Source organism: Mycteria americana, chromosome 1 (genome assembly GCF_035582795.1).
Source record: "Mycteria americana isolate JAX WOST 10 ecotype Jacksonville Zoo and Gardens chromosome 1, USCA_MyAme_1.0, whole genome shotgun sequence".
Taxonomy (NCBI): Eukaryota; Metazoa; Chordata; class Aves; order Ciconiiformes; family Ciconiidae; genus Mycteria; species Mycteria americana.
In genome coordinates this window covers 222,308,191-222,324,647 of record NC_134365.1, presented here as the reverse complement: position 1 = coordinate 222,324,647, position 16,457 = coordinate 222,308,191, and the positions used below count along the sequence as shown (strand labels likewise).

Here is a 16,457-nt window from a genome sequence, read left to right as displayed (position 1 = left end):
GCGGACAGGACGCAGTTTTAAGGTAAATTAAAGCAGAAGAGAGAGGAGGCAGTTTTCCAAACGGCAGCCAGCCGGGGCATCAGACCGCAACAGCAGACGGCAGCACGGTAACGCGGCGCTCGGGCTTTTAACCCAGACCAGGGCTCATTTGGCTCACACTGCGCAGCACAGCCCAAAAGCCATTACTGCCACATTTGACCACAAAAAAACACATTTGAGTCCACCGGCAGTTGATTTGGAGAGGATGCATGAATTGGGGAAATGCCAGAGGAAGCACGAGGCGCCTTATCAAAGACTGTAGCCTTCACAACGCTGGCTTGAATCCCCGGGACAGAGAGCGTCCCACCACCACCGTCGCCACCTCAGACCATCTCCGTCCTTCAGGGCTCTGGCAACCCGAACCGTACAACCCCACGCGGCAATCACCGTTTATCTTTACCTCGTGTTTTCTCCACAAGTCTGACGGCTCTTGTGTAACGCAGACCATCAGAGCAAACGCTGCGTATCGCAGAGAAATCCTCTTTTCACCTTCCCAAGAGACTGAGCATTACTAATACGTTTTCTCCACGTTACAGCTTTGCCGTACACTCACATATACATTTTACTGCACCTTGGCAAAGTGAACGCTTACTACACGCGTGCTGAATGATATGCATTAGATGTGCTATTTAAACCTGCACAATGGTTAATTTAATTACTAGCTTCTGAACTCTCAGCTAGCTTTGACAACAGAAATGACGTGATCAATCTCTCTTCGTTATTTCTAAGTGCCCAGGATGGAAAGCGCCATTTAAAGCCACCCCGGGCACAAAGCCAGAAGTCTGGAGTTGAGTTTGACCCCGTTTGTCATTATTTCAGCTGAACAAACAGTATCTTTTCCATAACTATTTATTCGGTAAGAAGCTCGCCCCACAGAGTTTCAATGAGAAGGATAAATCACGTACGACTCGGGAGGGGAACAGGAGCACCTGACTCGAGAAATGCCCAAGCTTTGGTCCCTGAAGCGAGCGGCCCGGGCATGCTTTCACAGCACGGCGGGTGCTTGGGCAGGCAGAGCAGCACAAGGAGGGCAAAAAAATAAATTAAACAGACTTGTTCTTCAGCACGCCATAAATCCTCCACGCAGACGGGTTTACAATTTGGGTACGAGCACCGCACAGGAGCTCTGCAAGCAGAGACCCTTGCATCGCTAAGCCTCTGCTTAAGGAATGATTCCCAGCAGAACTTTATATTTGGGTTGGGATTAGAGAAATTATTTTCCCTCCCCCTCACACGTGTGGGTGCCTGCGGTGCAGCTTACAGCTGGCAGGCGGCTGAATCAGAAATTAGAAATGGAAGAGACGTATGCGGTCATCGCGGCCGGCTCGCGGCCACGGCGAGATGCGCTTGGCAGCGTGGCCCTGCTGCTCACCAGCGCCCGTGCCCTGCGTCCTCCCGGCCGCGCCAGCAGCAGCCGCAACGCGCACCGAGGGCTGCACATACTTTAATGGGAATATCACGTATTAGAACAGGCTCCTTAGAATAATGAACTTCTTATCAAGGAGATTTCGTTGAACTTTAAGTTCCTACAAAGCACTTAAGTGTTGAAAAGACAGACATCAGAATATAAATTTCAAGTTGAATCGAAGAGCAGCTTATAATAGTTTATGACCAACATGAGTAATCAACAAGTGTCCATTAACTGTATTTAGAAACAGAACACTTAATTTATGTTTAAGGCAATTATAGACTACCACAGCTTCCAACAACAGAAGAGACAATTTAAGCTATGTACTTCTAAGTAAGAAAAAATAGTCTTAATTTATTTTTAAAAATTATTATTTCAAAGCACGTATAGGAGGGACCATAACTTTCTATATGACATAAAACACCAAACTCGAGAAAGACAGTAGCTTTAAGTATCCAAATTAAAAATAAAAACATTGTGATCACTGCACAAACATGAAGATGCTAAAAGAACAGTACTGGTGTCATAGACAGCTTAAAAACAGTTAAGTCCTAACAGAAACATGCATCTGGTCTCTTCTTGAAAGACACGAAGGCGGCAATTGTAACATGGCCCACAGAGCGAGCGACTGCCCTGCTCTCCTCAGCGAAGAACGGAGATTTTATGGATTTGGGGCTGGACGATTCAGCGGAAAACGAACCCACTCTGTTTAAAGACTTACAGGGGAGCTGCAACAAAACTGGCTTCTGGTCCTATTAAAACAACGATTTCAGCCTCGTCACTGTCCACGCTCCAGGCAGCATTTAAAAAGGAAGAAATGCATGAAATCTTAACGCCAGCTTTGGCAGGGCCAGGCTGCGGGGCCCCTGCCGCAGCAGCCGGCCTCGCTCAGCACGGCCACGGTTCCGAGGAACCTCTGGGCACACTTCTTCAGTTTCCCCACGGCTCGAGCATCCGGCAAAGCCCCCGGCTACGCAGACGGCAGGCGCCCGCCGAGGGGGGGCTCACGGACCTCGTTTGCCTTCCAAAGTTCACTGCAAGAGATAAATAACCGAGGTGGGCACCTGAGCAGACACCCGTTTACCTCTCCTTTGGGGAACACCGCCGCTCATCGGCCAGTATTTCTGTTTGAACGAGAGCCGAGTCCCTCCGAGTCATCCCCACAGCCATGGGCCTGGCCGGGCTGGTGCTGTAGCCGGGAAGCTCGATTTGCCAAGTTTTTGGCAACTTCACTCAGGGGAAAAAAAAAAACCAAACAACCCAACACATTTGTGCTGAAAACGTTTGCCTTATTTTTTCAGGCTACATCAGCTGATAAGCAAACCACCACGATGCATTGTGTTTCTCCTATAAACTCTCTCCCACCAAAGCCTTTCGACCAGTACAAGCACAGAACCACTGCCACTGGAGGTGCTGGTCGTATTTATTTCCCAAGAGCAGAACTATCTCCTCTACAGCATTTCCGCACAGCCCGAGCCAGGAAACAAGTGACTAAGTTTAGCAATCATTAGGCTACCGATAAATCTCTTCCGAGTCCCTTTCATCTTCCAGAGCCATACCTCAAAGGCAGCAGATCATTAAGCATCTGAGTTAGAAGCACCAGCAAAGCAAAACTATTACAGTTTTAGCAGCTTTTACTCCCCGGGCTTTTTACCAGCTATTGTGGCACGCACAGAAGCAGAAAAGAGTCGCGGTGCTCATCTCCAGGCCACGGCATCGCACACACAACTCATTTGCCTCGTTACACCACCACGTTGAGGGAGAAGGAGCATCTTTGGCTTGGCTGCGCTCCCTTCGTGCAGCCTCCGGCCTGACACGGCCTTTGACGGGGCGACGTCCTGCTCTCAGCAGGCTGAGGCTGCTGTTCCCTCCCTTCGGCTGACAAAAATAGAGCTTCTTTTTATATTAAGTGGTTGTATTTGATGATGGGAGCTCTGGAAAAAGACTGCTCGCTTTACGATGACCTACAAAGAGCTATACATTTACCCCATATTTGATTTTTTTTGAAGTCGTCATCAGTGAGCGGTGATTCCTTGCAGCTCTCCCGGGCAGACACCGTCTCTGCGGGGACCGGAGGAGCGGCAGCACCAGGACCTGAGCAGTAACACTTGGGTATGTTATACCGAAAAAAAGTCTGTCAGTGCTTAAAATTCTGGGTTATTTCTGCTCTGCTGTACGGGATCGGGGTTATGTTGATTCATTATTCAACACCAGCTACAGTCAAGTTAACAAATTGTGTTTACTAAAGGCGTAACTTTGGCTACAAATACAATTCTCTGCCAAATCCTAACACAAAAACATAGGTGTTTCAAGTCCGGGCCCCTCTGAATCTTTTTTAGTACCTCATTAAATAGGAAAAAAGATACTCTAGTCTCTGACTCTTCAGGCAGAAAATACCAGTCCCAGCATCAGCATAAAGGGGAAAAGGTAGAGCAAGCCTTCCTCCTCCGCTTCAAACCGGGCAGCTTTCCCGCAGTTTCCTGACCCCATATCAGCACTCCCCTCCACTAAGAACAGTCTCCTTTCTCACGTTCTGCACTGAAGCCTTCACGGGCACCTTTACCAATACTTACATGAAGACTCTATCGAACAATAAAACCTTTTTCTTCTTTCTTTCCAACGCAAATTTTCTCTTTTTATTAAGACAGTTGTATTCTGGTGCAATGTCCAAGAAATCGTGTCACTGTATTTGCAGTATGTACCTGGTTTGCCACAAGTAAGCAAACCTTCATTAAGTGCCTGGTAATTTCAAAAGAATTTACAAAAAAAGGAGACCTCACGTCAACCACGCACACTGTTCCCATGCAAACACTTCATGGAGACGAGCGTGGAGACAAGGCGGCTGTAAAAGGGGTTTATAATGGCAGTAACTATTGTTCATTTACGCTTTGAATAAATAATGGCGAGCTACTGGAAGAAGACTGCAATTAAAAGTCACACAACTGAAGAGAATGCACTCTCTGGCATTAGTTACAATTCTTTGGAATTTATTTTTTTTCTCTGTAGCAGGACTGGTATTACCTCCAGGCAGCTCTCAAGCCTCATTGCAGGAGACAGGTCTAGACGAGTGAGAAACGAGGACCTTCTCCGGACATGTGCCAGCTGCAGGAACCTCCCCAGCCACCCGATCGACAGCCCACGTACGTTCGGGGACGGGCGCCTGCGTGCCGCGAGCGAGGAGCATCCCCGCTGCCGGACTGGAGGGAGGGCGGCCTCGGCAGCAGGCAGAAACGAATGCCTGTTGGCTTTTCCCGAAGGAAAATCAGGATGAGAAAATCGGTTCTCATCCACAGACACACCAGCTAAAGCTATTGTGGATGAGAACTCAGATAAAAAGCGATGTCGGTAACGGCCGGGGTTCCCTCCTTGGCCGCGGCGGCAGGGCTGTACCTCCGCGGGAGGCCACGCACCAGCCTCACCAAACACACCGTTAAAGGGCTGCCCAGCTCTGCGAAGCTCAAACCCGCTACACAAACTGCTTTCTGCAAAGCCTCTTCGTGTGAAGGAACAAGAAAACAGGTATGAAAAAGTTACCAAAACAAAGGGAAACCATTCCTTGCAGAAACCCGCATCCTGGAGGGACACGCAGCTGCCCACCACCTCGTCGGTCAGAACTTGCCTTCGGCAACCCTGGCCTCCTTGCTGGCTAGCGAACGCTTCACACCCCAAACCAAACCTTTCCTCTGCCTTCACAAACGAAGGGATTTGCTGAACCTTCGCGGACAAGAAGCCTGCTTTTGGCTATTAAGGTTCAAATACTGGATTTCTATTCTGTCTCTAGATTAGCATAAATATAGCGGGTCTGAGATGCCCCATACCACCAGTGACAGCTTCTAGAAGGAGACGCAGCACGTCACCTGGCCCCACCGTGAAATTCGAGTGGAGGGGGATGAGCAGAGCACGGCATGTCGCTTCCCCCCACGAGCACAGCCTGGGGAAAGCGGTTTATTCACAACCACTTGCTGCTTCTCCATCTGGACACGTTTCTGAAGGTGTGGGAGAGATTCCATGAAGGTAGCTGACCCAGCAGACGAACAAATTGACGCCAAGGTGCTAAATTTACTTTACAAGCCAGTGCAGGTTTCAGTGAACTCCCCCATTACGAACTGCGTCTCAGCCGTGCCCAGGAAATGATGGATGTCCCACAGGCTGGGCCACCAAGCTGACATTTGTGAGAGGGTTCAAGTCCCTGCTCTGCCAGATGACTTCCTGCATGACAATGATACCTCTGCACTTTAATCCTTCATTTGAAATAGGAAGACTAGGGCTTCCACATCCTACAGTATTATGAGGTTAAATATACTAGAGACCGCGAGGAACTCGGAGGAGTTTGAAGTGGCGTTCCCAGCGCAGTCGTTTGGCAGACGCCGGAGAGAACCCACCTTTGCTCACAGGTCCTCTCCGGACTTTAACCAAGAACCAAGAGTTGGGTTTGTTCTAAAAATTAATCTTAACCTGAGTGAATGGCGGTTTGAGAGTTTCTCCCAACACCAAAGGAATCACAAATGCAACTGCAAGAGTGAACAGATTACGCATTACAACTGGAAGAAGGAAGAGCTGGGGTGAAACGTCCCCCTCCCCTCACATCTCGGGCAACCTCCACCCTGGTACAGATGCTCTCGGCACGAACCGAGAGCGGTACAGCCCACACCCCTGCAGTTACAGCGAGCTGCACTACTCGCTGGCTTTCCTGCTGCTTCTCCTACGCAGAGCCCGGCGAAGTCGGTTCTAGCCGAGGTGCCGGATGCTCCCCGCACTCCCAGCCTCAGCCTCTCAGGAGGGCGACTATAACGCCGGGATCTGGGGCCCAGGGTATCTGTGCAGAGACTGACTGTTGTTCTTACAAAAGACCTGGCTACGTGGTGCAAACAGGCTGGGCCAGAAGATAGCCAAAGGCTACCGAAAAGAGGAAGGGCTGGGGTGAACCACTCCCCACCGGGGAGCTTGCCGGGGTAAGCGGTATGCCTCCTTATAGCACAGTCACAGGGAACAGAAAAGCATCTCAGACATTTCACCTTGTTAGGCTGAGTGGCTGAAAATAGCCACAAGATGAAAAACAAACCAGTTGGACAACTTATCCAAACTGTAGTGCTAAAGCAAACACTGAGCAGCAAGCTGGAGGCAGGGTGCAGGACGAAGACTGAGCTGTCTTCTGACTCGAGCTACCCGTGCGTGGAGCTCCAGAGCGGTGTCGGAGGACAACGCCACGGCCACCGCAAAAGGGACTCAGCTCACCCAGCGCCGGCTGCTTAAGCTCCCTCTGTAACCCACGGAAAGGAACGGGCGTCTCTGGAGAGCAATTCCTCCATCTAAAGAGGTAGATGAAACAACCCTATGAAGATACCCGTCTCTGCAGCGATGGCACAGGGACATCAGACACGTAGATTAAGATGCAACTGCTAAATGACAAACTCAAAGGGCTGAGCCTCACCCTTACTAAGTCACATAAGCATGAAACATTTTTTCTCCTTTTCCAGGAGACCGGGGGGGGGAGAATAAGACATCCCACCTCCCACTTTTCATACCAGCAGCTGTAAGCAAAACTTTTGTAGAATTCATCCTGCTGTCTGCAGTGTGGGAGCGGCGCAGTGAGTGCCCCCAAATACCCCTTTCCACCTCTTTTCTTTCTTAATGATACAACAAATTCAAACAAACGACAAACAGGCAAACCTGTTTATCTACAAAACACAGAGCGCAAATCTCCAGGAAACGGCACGGCCCACAAGAAGCCACCACGAGCAGCGCAACCCCAGGCGCGCCGCGCCACAGGATGCTCGGCCGCTGCGGCGCTGCCTGCATCCGACACAGCCCTGCCTCTCCTCCGGCTGCGGGAAGAGACCCCCGCGCCGGCCACGCCAGCGCGTTGCACAACCGCAGAAGCCCCGCTGCTCTCTCAGCAGCTGCTGAAGCTTTCTGGAAGGCCGAGTGATTCCTGAAGGTTTGCACGATGATAACAAACGAATCTGCTCCATCTCCAGGAGCAGTTTCAGCAAGCGCTGAAGGAAATCACAAGCCGGGCGGTGCTCCCACGGTTCTTAGATGCGCCGAGGCTCCGCAGCACTGGAAGCACTGCTCTGGTTTCCAGCGATCACGGCCACGGCCAGGTGAGCCCGGCACCTCTGTGCTCGGCCAGGGCCAGAAGGGCAGCAGCCGAGGTGGGAGGAGGACAGCACCCACCACTGCCCCGCCGAGAGGTCCCTCTGCCCGCAGGGCTGCCGGGTGAATTGCCGTCACCATTCCCACAAATGTGTCAGCATCTTCTAAGTTAGTTTTCACACTCCCCAGTTTCACACCTTCGGGAGTATCTCCTCCTGTATTCAGCAGGCCTCCAGGACACAGCTTAATTAATCGGCTCTTCCTAAAGCAAGCCAAGCTGCACGAGTGCCATTCCAAGCTGCCACCCCTGACGGAGGCTGCAGAACCTCTTCATCTTCCCAGCAGGGTGGCAGGGGTTGCAGCTCACACCTCTCGGGACACCGCAGCCAAAGCCAGCCTGGGGGCTCCCTGCTGTGTGGCCCGGCTGGCAGAAAGGGTTTCCAACGCCTTTTGCCTCGAGGCTCGCCATCGCTGCCGGTGGCATCCCGCTATGGGTCACCTCCGGGGTGGGAGCCAGGAACCTAAAAAGCCAACGCTCCCCCTCCGAGACCACGGGCATCTGCTACAGAGCAGAGATGGGGGCTGCTCTGGCAGAGCCCAGCACGATCCTACACCCCCAAATCCCTCCGGAGTTTCACCACGCTGCAGTACTTCTGTGCCTCGGTCGCAGTTCAAGCTGCTGGGGCTTGCCCCGGGGAGGAACCGGCCCGTGCCCTGCTGCGCAGAGGGGTGTAGTTAGATGTGCAAGAGTCCACAAACCACGCAGCTAAACACATGGGCATAGACAAGTTGTTCTTTTCTGATCCTTTCCACAGTTTTTAAAAGAAAAAATAAATTTCTACTCTTTATTTTGTAGTTTGAAGAACAGATACACCGTGAAATAACGGGGAACACTGAATCACTCTCTCCTTTCCGATCTTTAATCAACCGTTTTCACATAAACGCTTTATTCCTCATTTATTTCTTTTTACTTCCTACAAGCTTAATGCCACGGATGATGGGTCAGACTCTGATCCAGGTGCAGAAATATCAAAAGGAGGAGAAAGCTTAAAGGCTCCACGAGGACCTGCACAGCCCGTTAACACCGTCGCTTTTTCCCTTCAGCAGTAAGCTGTAACCACCACCGCCAGTCCCCACCACTGACCGACATCCTCAGCAGGCAGGAAGAGCCACCGCACGCAGCCTAAGAAGGAATAATGCTTCAGCAGGCTGACGGTTCTGGAGGTTCTCCTCACCGTGCTTGAAATCCTGGAGCTTTTCAATAATACGCACAAGTCCTCCAGGCCAACACAAGATGACATACTTGGGTTTTTGCCTTAACACTGCAAAGCAGCTGGAACAAAAAACCACTCGGGTGGCATTAATAGCAGCAGCTACTTGGAAAATAATTTTTTTTTCAGAAATTAGTTCTCTCCCCAGAAAATGAGGTTTTATCCTGCCTCTGTCTACCTATATCAAGGAAAAAAAACCCAACTTTTTTCTTTGGCTTACTCACACATTAATTATATACTGGCACTGTTACAAATCTAAACATACACATTGCTTAGCAGCTTTAATCCAGAATTATTTCTCCCTTTCCTGCAACACAAAGCTTAACTTGACTAGCAAAGGGGCAGACTGTTCAAACAAGCAAGCTGTTCATTTGTAATTCAGACGAGGAACATTCTTAAAGTTCTTGTGTTTATTATGTTTCTGTCCTCCCAGAATCGCAGAATTGCAGGCACCACAGCTCAAAACCTGAAGGAACGAATTAAACTGACCTTAAAACTCTGCCCTTCAGGGAAAAAGATGTAAGAAATACTTAGCTACAAAAATAGCGTCTTTTCATGCAAAACATGCGGCATAAGCATGTATTTGTTAACAAACGTCACTGTTTCCTATCAGATTGCTACTGCTTCCACATTCTGAAGGCCGGCTGGGATCAGCAAAGCCGCCCATAATTTCCGAGCTCCGGAGGAGGCGAAGGCATGGCGCAATTAAGACGACGTAGAGCTCCTTGGTAGGACAAAGTGCGCTTACAAAGAAACGCTGTATTTGCCCCCGTGGATCCTGCAGACATCTCTTAGAGCAAAGGCTAGCAACGTAGACACTTGCCAAAGAGGCAACAACTCACACTGGTGAGAGAGCAGCTTCAAGGAACGCTCGGTGGTTCCCAAAGTCAGCCTGCACAGATGTCCGCGATACACAGCGAGCTAATGCATTTTCCAAAGTGGAAAAAATAGGTTACTTAAAAATAGGTCCATAATCCAAACAAACAAGCATCCCGATACTGTTTCATAAAGATAAAACAAGCAAGCATTCACGTACAAAAACACGCACAGTTATCTTAATGACTTCCTTATGCTCCTCTGATGATTTTCGTATCGATTGTAGCGGTGGGTACTTTGTCCTGTAACTGCCAGTAAAAACAAGTATTTCAGCTGGGCACAGTCGTGCCACCGCTCCGGTTACCAGCCGGCTCCCCAGCCCCGCCGCCGGGACGGCCCAGGACAGCTCACCTCAATACACAACTGCACCCGCCCCACTCTGGCAGCTAAGAGGATGAGATTTATTCAGTCGTAGTAAGTTAAAAGACTAATTCACCGGTAACGCTTCCACCCCGGTGCCCAACACTCAGCTCCCAGGTGAGCCGTGCTGGCACAACGCTGGTTTTTAACACACAGGCTCACAGTTTGAGGCAGAAGCTTCTCAAGGCTCACACGTGCTGCGGGAGTAACGGAGCAATGGCTTAATTAAAGAGTCCGTCATCTACGCCTGCCTGAAGACCAGCATCAGCTGCTAAAAAATGAACCAGAGTTATGGAGGTGCCAGAAAATTAATCACACAGGACGGCAGGGGCTGATTAAAATGAAGGTAAAGGAAAAATTAAAGCCTGCCAGAGAGACCCACTTGGATCAGATCACACGAGCAAAGGCAGACGGGTCAGCAAGACGGCCATTGCCTACGCACGCATAAAACATCTCTCAAACTCCAGAAGCAAACAAAAGTCCTCGGGGTGGGAGGTGGGGAAACCGAAGGTCCCGAAGGCTGTACTCTGTAACAGGGACAGAGCATAAAAGAGGCCAAAAAGCCACGTTATTAATAGCACTTGACCATGATATAACGAAGGGCGATCAAATCTCCTTTTCCAGCCGTGGACCGGAGGGATTCCCAGCTCGCGCTGCAGACCTTCACCCAAGCAGCAGTTAAAACAAAGTCCTGTCTGCTGTTCCCAGCACAGTCCCGCCTCAGCAGGTATCCGCAGTGCCCTTCAACGCAGCCGGACCACCCAGGGACAACGCACCCCACCAGGTACAAGAGGGCTCACCCCAGCAGGAATCCCAGAGCTGCCCCAGTAAGAACCACAACCACCCAGCCTCCAGCTTGCTCTGCCTGCTTAGGAGTTTATTTCTCCCTATCTAGCTTTGTTTTTAAAGTAAAGCTAATTAGTGAAGAAAACGGGTTTTTCAACACTAACAGATTGTGCAATTAGGACTTTCAAAAGCAAAATGCAAGGCCGGTTACATTCAAGCAGCTGAAGGCAGCAAAAGGGTAACCAGCTTGGCACTGAACCTGGGCTTGGAGAGCCACAGCGGGACAAGTGCCACCGCCAGCACCTCTTCTAATCAGCACAGCCTCCAAGTGGAATAAGCAGAAGGAGAGTTTTTAGAAGCAGAGGGATAACCTCACAGAAAACTCTTGCTTTTCAATCACCTGCTCAAACACTCTCCTTTTAACAGACAAATCCATGTGGAATTACACCAGGATGCCCTTCTACTTCCCTTCCCTCACCAAAAACCAGGCAGATCTTGAAATAAAACTCACTGCACGATAACGCAGTTCCCCTGCAGTATCGGTCTAAAGCAGCGTGCACCGGACAGACATCATCTGTCCCCTGCCCGGAGGAAGAGGAGGCGAGAGCACTTAGCAAGGAGAATTACCATGCACCAATATGCCCCAGGTAGCCCACGAGCCAAACACAAACCGAGCAGGCAACAGAAAAACAACTTTTTTTCTTTCTTACTCCCTTTCAGATAAGGCACGCTCCATTTCACCACGATCATCAAAGCATCACGGACCCTGCCGGCCATGCCATACGGGATGTCAGGAGGCTTCATCACACATTTATTGTTTCGTTCCCTCCTGAGAGGAAAGGACGGACAGGAGGACTGCTGCTCTGGACTTCCCACATGTGTGCACACGGACACGCGTATCCCTGCCTCACCTTAGGAAAGGCCAAACCAGAAGGCGCATGTTGAAGCAGGATATAAAGAAAGTCTGCCATGGTCTTTTTTTTTGCCCTGTGGGAGTTCATTCCAGGACTGCACGTTTAGGGAGGAACCCCAGTTCCACCTTGCTCCGTGCTGTGTGTGATGGCACGGCCCTGCCCGGCCAGAGCTGCTCCAGGCTGCCACGCACCGCGGGGGACAGAGAGACGGGAGGTTTGGAAGGTGCGGCCCTGAGAAGAGAGGATTCGGCCATGAAGACACCAAAAAGGCTCAACAACCGCATTCAGGCTCTGTTTCCAGTCACGTGCAAGGTCTGTTTTCTCCCCCAGGCATCTCCGGGCTGCCAGGGTCGGGCACAACGCGGGGTTACCCAGACCCCGGGATGCGGGGTTACCCGGACCCCTGCTCCGATGCTGGGGTCTGTGCTCCGACAGTGCAGCCTCCCCCACCTACACTTTCCAGGCGGTCAAAGTTAAAGGCAGGTTTTTCTCTGATCTCCCACTGAGATGCGGTGAGGGCAAAGGCCATACGTAGCGTGGAAAGTCTGAACGCGAGCTTTACATGTACTTGCGCCGGCACAACTCCTGAGAAACCAAATACCCCAGAGAGCTGACCTCCGCCGCTTCGCTCCAGCCCCATGACAGCAGAGAGCATCCCGGCAGCAGCACCTCGAGCTCCACCAGCAATGCCGCCCATGTGAAAATACTACCTGGGAGGCACATGAGGCATGAAGAAAGTTGCTTTTCAAAGTAATAAATTAAAAAAAAAAAAAAAAATCCACACTCTGATCCAGCTGAGGGTCGCTCCAAGTTTCTGGGCCGACACAGGGAACAGAATCAGCAGGCAGGAGCCAGGAGCTCCCCAGCAGCGCTACCAGCCCGAACACTCTTCCCAGCCCCGCTCCTCTTCCACACGAGGCTGCACTTTGATGCCAGAAGACGACAATTTCTCCAGCTCTCAGAACGGTCATTCCTCGAGATGAGTTTTGTTCCTAAATGAAGTAAAGGCTGTGCAATCCACTGAGGTTTCCAATCAAGCTGGCAAAGAACACTATTTCCTCACAGAGTTTTCCAAGTGTTCTCCAACACTACTTCTTCTCCCTTGCCCAGCCCAAAGCTGCTACTCACGCGTGCAACTTCTACTCCGTGGAAGTGCATACCTAGAAAGAATTAACTGCAGCTAAAGCAAAAGGCACCGTAGCAAAATCCTTCTAGTCCTGCAGACAAAGACTCCTTTAAAAAGCACTTCATCATAAAGCAAGAAAAGCATAGCAGGTCATTGTATTCCACAAACTCCTCCAGGTCTGTGGGAAAGACATGATTGCAAGCGTTACTGCAGGGAAGGTGTGTTCCGACAAGCTGGGTCGTGTACCTCCTCGAGGCTGCGGTCCAGGGCAGGCTACAGGAGGATTCGGAGGTTTCCGGCACCCTAACAGGGTGGATGAAATCCTGCAGTGGTTCTGTCTACGCAGCACGGGGAGGTTAACGAACATCAGAGAGCAGCCAGATCAATGGTATCTCAACTAGCTGCTTGTATCTTACCACCACCGATTTTATGCTGACCTCCTGACTTCAACTGATAAGACTTTTCCTAAAGGCAACTCATAAAAGCATCTTACTTGCTGCAGTGGATGAAATCAGAGGCTCTGGCAAAGGAACAGAGGACAAATGCAGATTTTGGCATCATGGTGGGTGACAAACTTCAGCACCGTGAAATAAATGCACTAACGTAATGTTTCATTAACTAAGCAACTAGCAATGATAATATTTACATCAGTAGATAAAGAAGTAACCATCCGTTTGTGTTGCCAGCTTGCAAGATTACTGCATCGAGCTTTCAAAAGACACCAAGTCCACATTCGCTTCCTATGTCAAAAGATTTCACTGCAGGTTCAAAGTCCAAAAACAATCACTTTCCAGGCTAGAGGTTTTGTAGCAAAGGATTAACTTTCAGTAAAACCCTGCATCCTCGAATGGCAAGTATAGGAGTTCTCAACTGCAGGGCTTGGACGCAGCATCCTCACCCGGGATGGTTTTTTCCCCCTATCGAATGAATCACTCGTTAAAAGCTTGGGGTTGTGGCCCCCCTTCACCACGCTTATTTTGTTAAACAGTGATGTTCCTTGTTTTTACGTGTAGCTTAGGCTCAAAGTGCTACAGGCAAACATCATAACTCTGAGGATATGCAGTCAGGTTTTCTTTTGATACCATCTTAATATTTTTATAACTTGTGTTCTGGTAGCACACCGAGACCCCTCGCTGGGGTAAGAATCCCATGTGTTAAACACCACTTGAACAAGAGCAAAGACGACTCCAGAAGTCTTGTGATCGAGGAATCGAGACAGGGAAGCAGGAGCCAGGTGCAGGGAGAATGAGAAAGGAGGGGAAAGAGGAGCTGTTGTGCCATGGTGTAAGTAAATGCCAAACCCTGCCCCGTGCCACCACTGCACCAGAGGCTCCAGCCCCTCACCGGCCCCTCGGGCTCTGGCTCCCGGGCGCAGCACCGCGAGGTTTGTGTTGCCCAGAGAACGAGTCAATCTCATCACGCTATCCAGAGCCCGTCTTTTAACCGCTGCAGTGAAGAGAGCCAGGGAAAATCCAGACCAGGATCCCTAATCTGTCTAAAGGATGCCAGAACAGGGACCCGAACGAGACCCCAGACCTCCTCTAGCGCAGGCAGAGTGCGGCAGATACGGCCCCGCATCCCTACGGATGTAGCAGCACAGAAAGCAGTCTCGATATAAACTGAAATACGGCTCAGGGGACTGCAGACTTGTACCATTTCTATATAATCGTACGGAGACAGAGCAGGTATGCACCTAGCAAAGCGGACAGCGTAGAGGGAAGGTATCACCATTAAGGGAGCCAGGAAGGAACCCCAGTCATCCCACGCCCAGCCCCTTCACAGTCAGTTTTCCTTGGATCTCCTACACACACACCTGAAGCCCAACCTGAAGGTCCCCAGCGTAAGCAGCAGCAATGACGTTTCACTGTCCACCCGCGCCGGTCTGCACAGAAGGCAATCAAGTGAAAAATTAAGAAGAGCAACCTTATTTATACCAGTTAATGTGATTTAATGAAAAGCAGGCTATCGAGCAAGCTTACTATTTTTATCAAGATAAAATTTTAAAACTTTTGACCAAAACAGTTGATGGTACACGTAAACCTTTTGTAAAACATTTGACATAACCCCAGACGATGTTGCAATAAGGACTACCGCCGATAGAAAAATGAACAAAACCTGCATTACATAGGTTAGACTCGGGCAACTGACAGATTACAGCGAGTAACTAGAAAGAGAAAAAAAAAGCCTACCGCCTGAAAGTAGTATTTGTAATAACATCCCCAAGGAGCCTCTCTCGCCCCTTTTAGAGGGGGCCGTACGAACGACCCCAGGGCTGGAAGCTGCGGCTAGACAAATTCGGGCTAAAAATAACCGCCAGCGGGTGAAAACAATAACGGCAGGGTGACTGTCGGCACATCCTGCGCAGCGGCCGGGGGACCGGCCGCCTTCTTCACGACACCGTGTCTTTCTGAAACGCGCTCTGGCGCACAAATGGGCTGCGGGAGACTGGGGAGGTGGAGCAGCTTTTGGGGTCTGCGCCTCGCCGGGGGTCGGCCTGCGGACCGGCTGTCCTTGGCTCTAAAGCACACCCCACCTCCGTCTCACTTTCTACGCCTTGCGAAATGGCTCCTGTGCTTTTGAGTGTAACCCAACTTAAATCTGATATAGGCAGGAAAATATTAAAGATTAAGCACTCACTAGCAACACTTGCCTTTGAACAAGCCAAAGCCAGGAGAAAACCTAATTTTCCCTGCAGTTTAGTCATCAACTCTAATTTTCCTTCATGGATAAAACTATGCATTTCAAACTCCTAAAAAAAAAACAACTCTTCGGAATCGGAAACATATCCTAATCCTCAATAAAGCATGCCGATGCATCCCTTGAGTGTGCACAGGAATCTAAGCAACCGAGCCTAACGAGCAGACACTGCTAAAACTCACGCTTCTGCTCTCTACAAACACGACTTCCCTGCATCGCCTGAAAAATTTCACTGTTCCAGGGAGAAGTGACCGGTACTGTCAATTTTTTTTATCATTAAAATCATGCCCTGTCAAAAAAAAAAAAAAAAAAAAAAAAAAGAAGAACGCTTTCACTTTCGAAAATCCATCAAAAATGAACCCTTTCACTTTCAAAAATCCATCCAACACCTACCTCCGCCTCACGGCAAGAACCTGTGCTGCTGCAGACGTGTGTGCGGCCAACGCAACCCTCATGTTCTGCTTCCAAGGGACTCGTAAGGAAAAGTGTCATGTGCTATCTGAGGATATTCACTGCACTGAACTGCGAGCAACAGCTCTAAAAGCTAAAAAGCAAATGGCCAAGCGACCTCAGAGGAGGCATTAACTTCCAGCTGCATTAGCAGCGTGCAGCGAGCACCACTGAACTTCCCAGCTACCCCAGCAAGGGACAGGGTGCAGTTACACGGCGAGGCACCCGCATTCGGAGCGAACAAATCCCTCATCGACCGCGCTCATCTGCACATTTTGGGTTTCAACCTGTACCCAGCTATGCCCTTGCAAGCAAGGTGCCATGAACTGCTCTGCAGGTTTTTAAACCCAGAAGTAACTAGAACATACCAGTTGTGAATAACCAAGAGTAAAGAAAAGTACCTCTTTTGCAGGAAAAGCCCACCTGTAGGTGAT

General features: G+C 50.0%; 1 protein-coding gene across 9 annotated transcripts in view; it reads right to left on the bottom strand.

Annotated features, from left to right (window-relative positions):
* The window catches only part of STIM1 (stromal interaction molecule 1), a 105,300-nt gene that overhangs the window by 86,135 nt on the left and 2,708 nt on the right, over window positions 1–16,457 (bottom strand). The gene's annotated exons all lie outside the window — the stretch shown is intronic.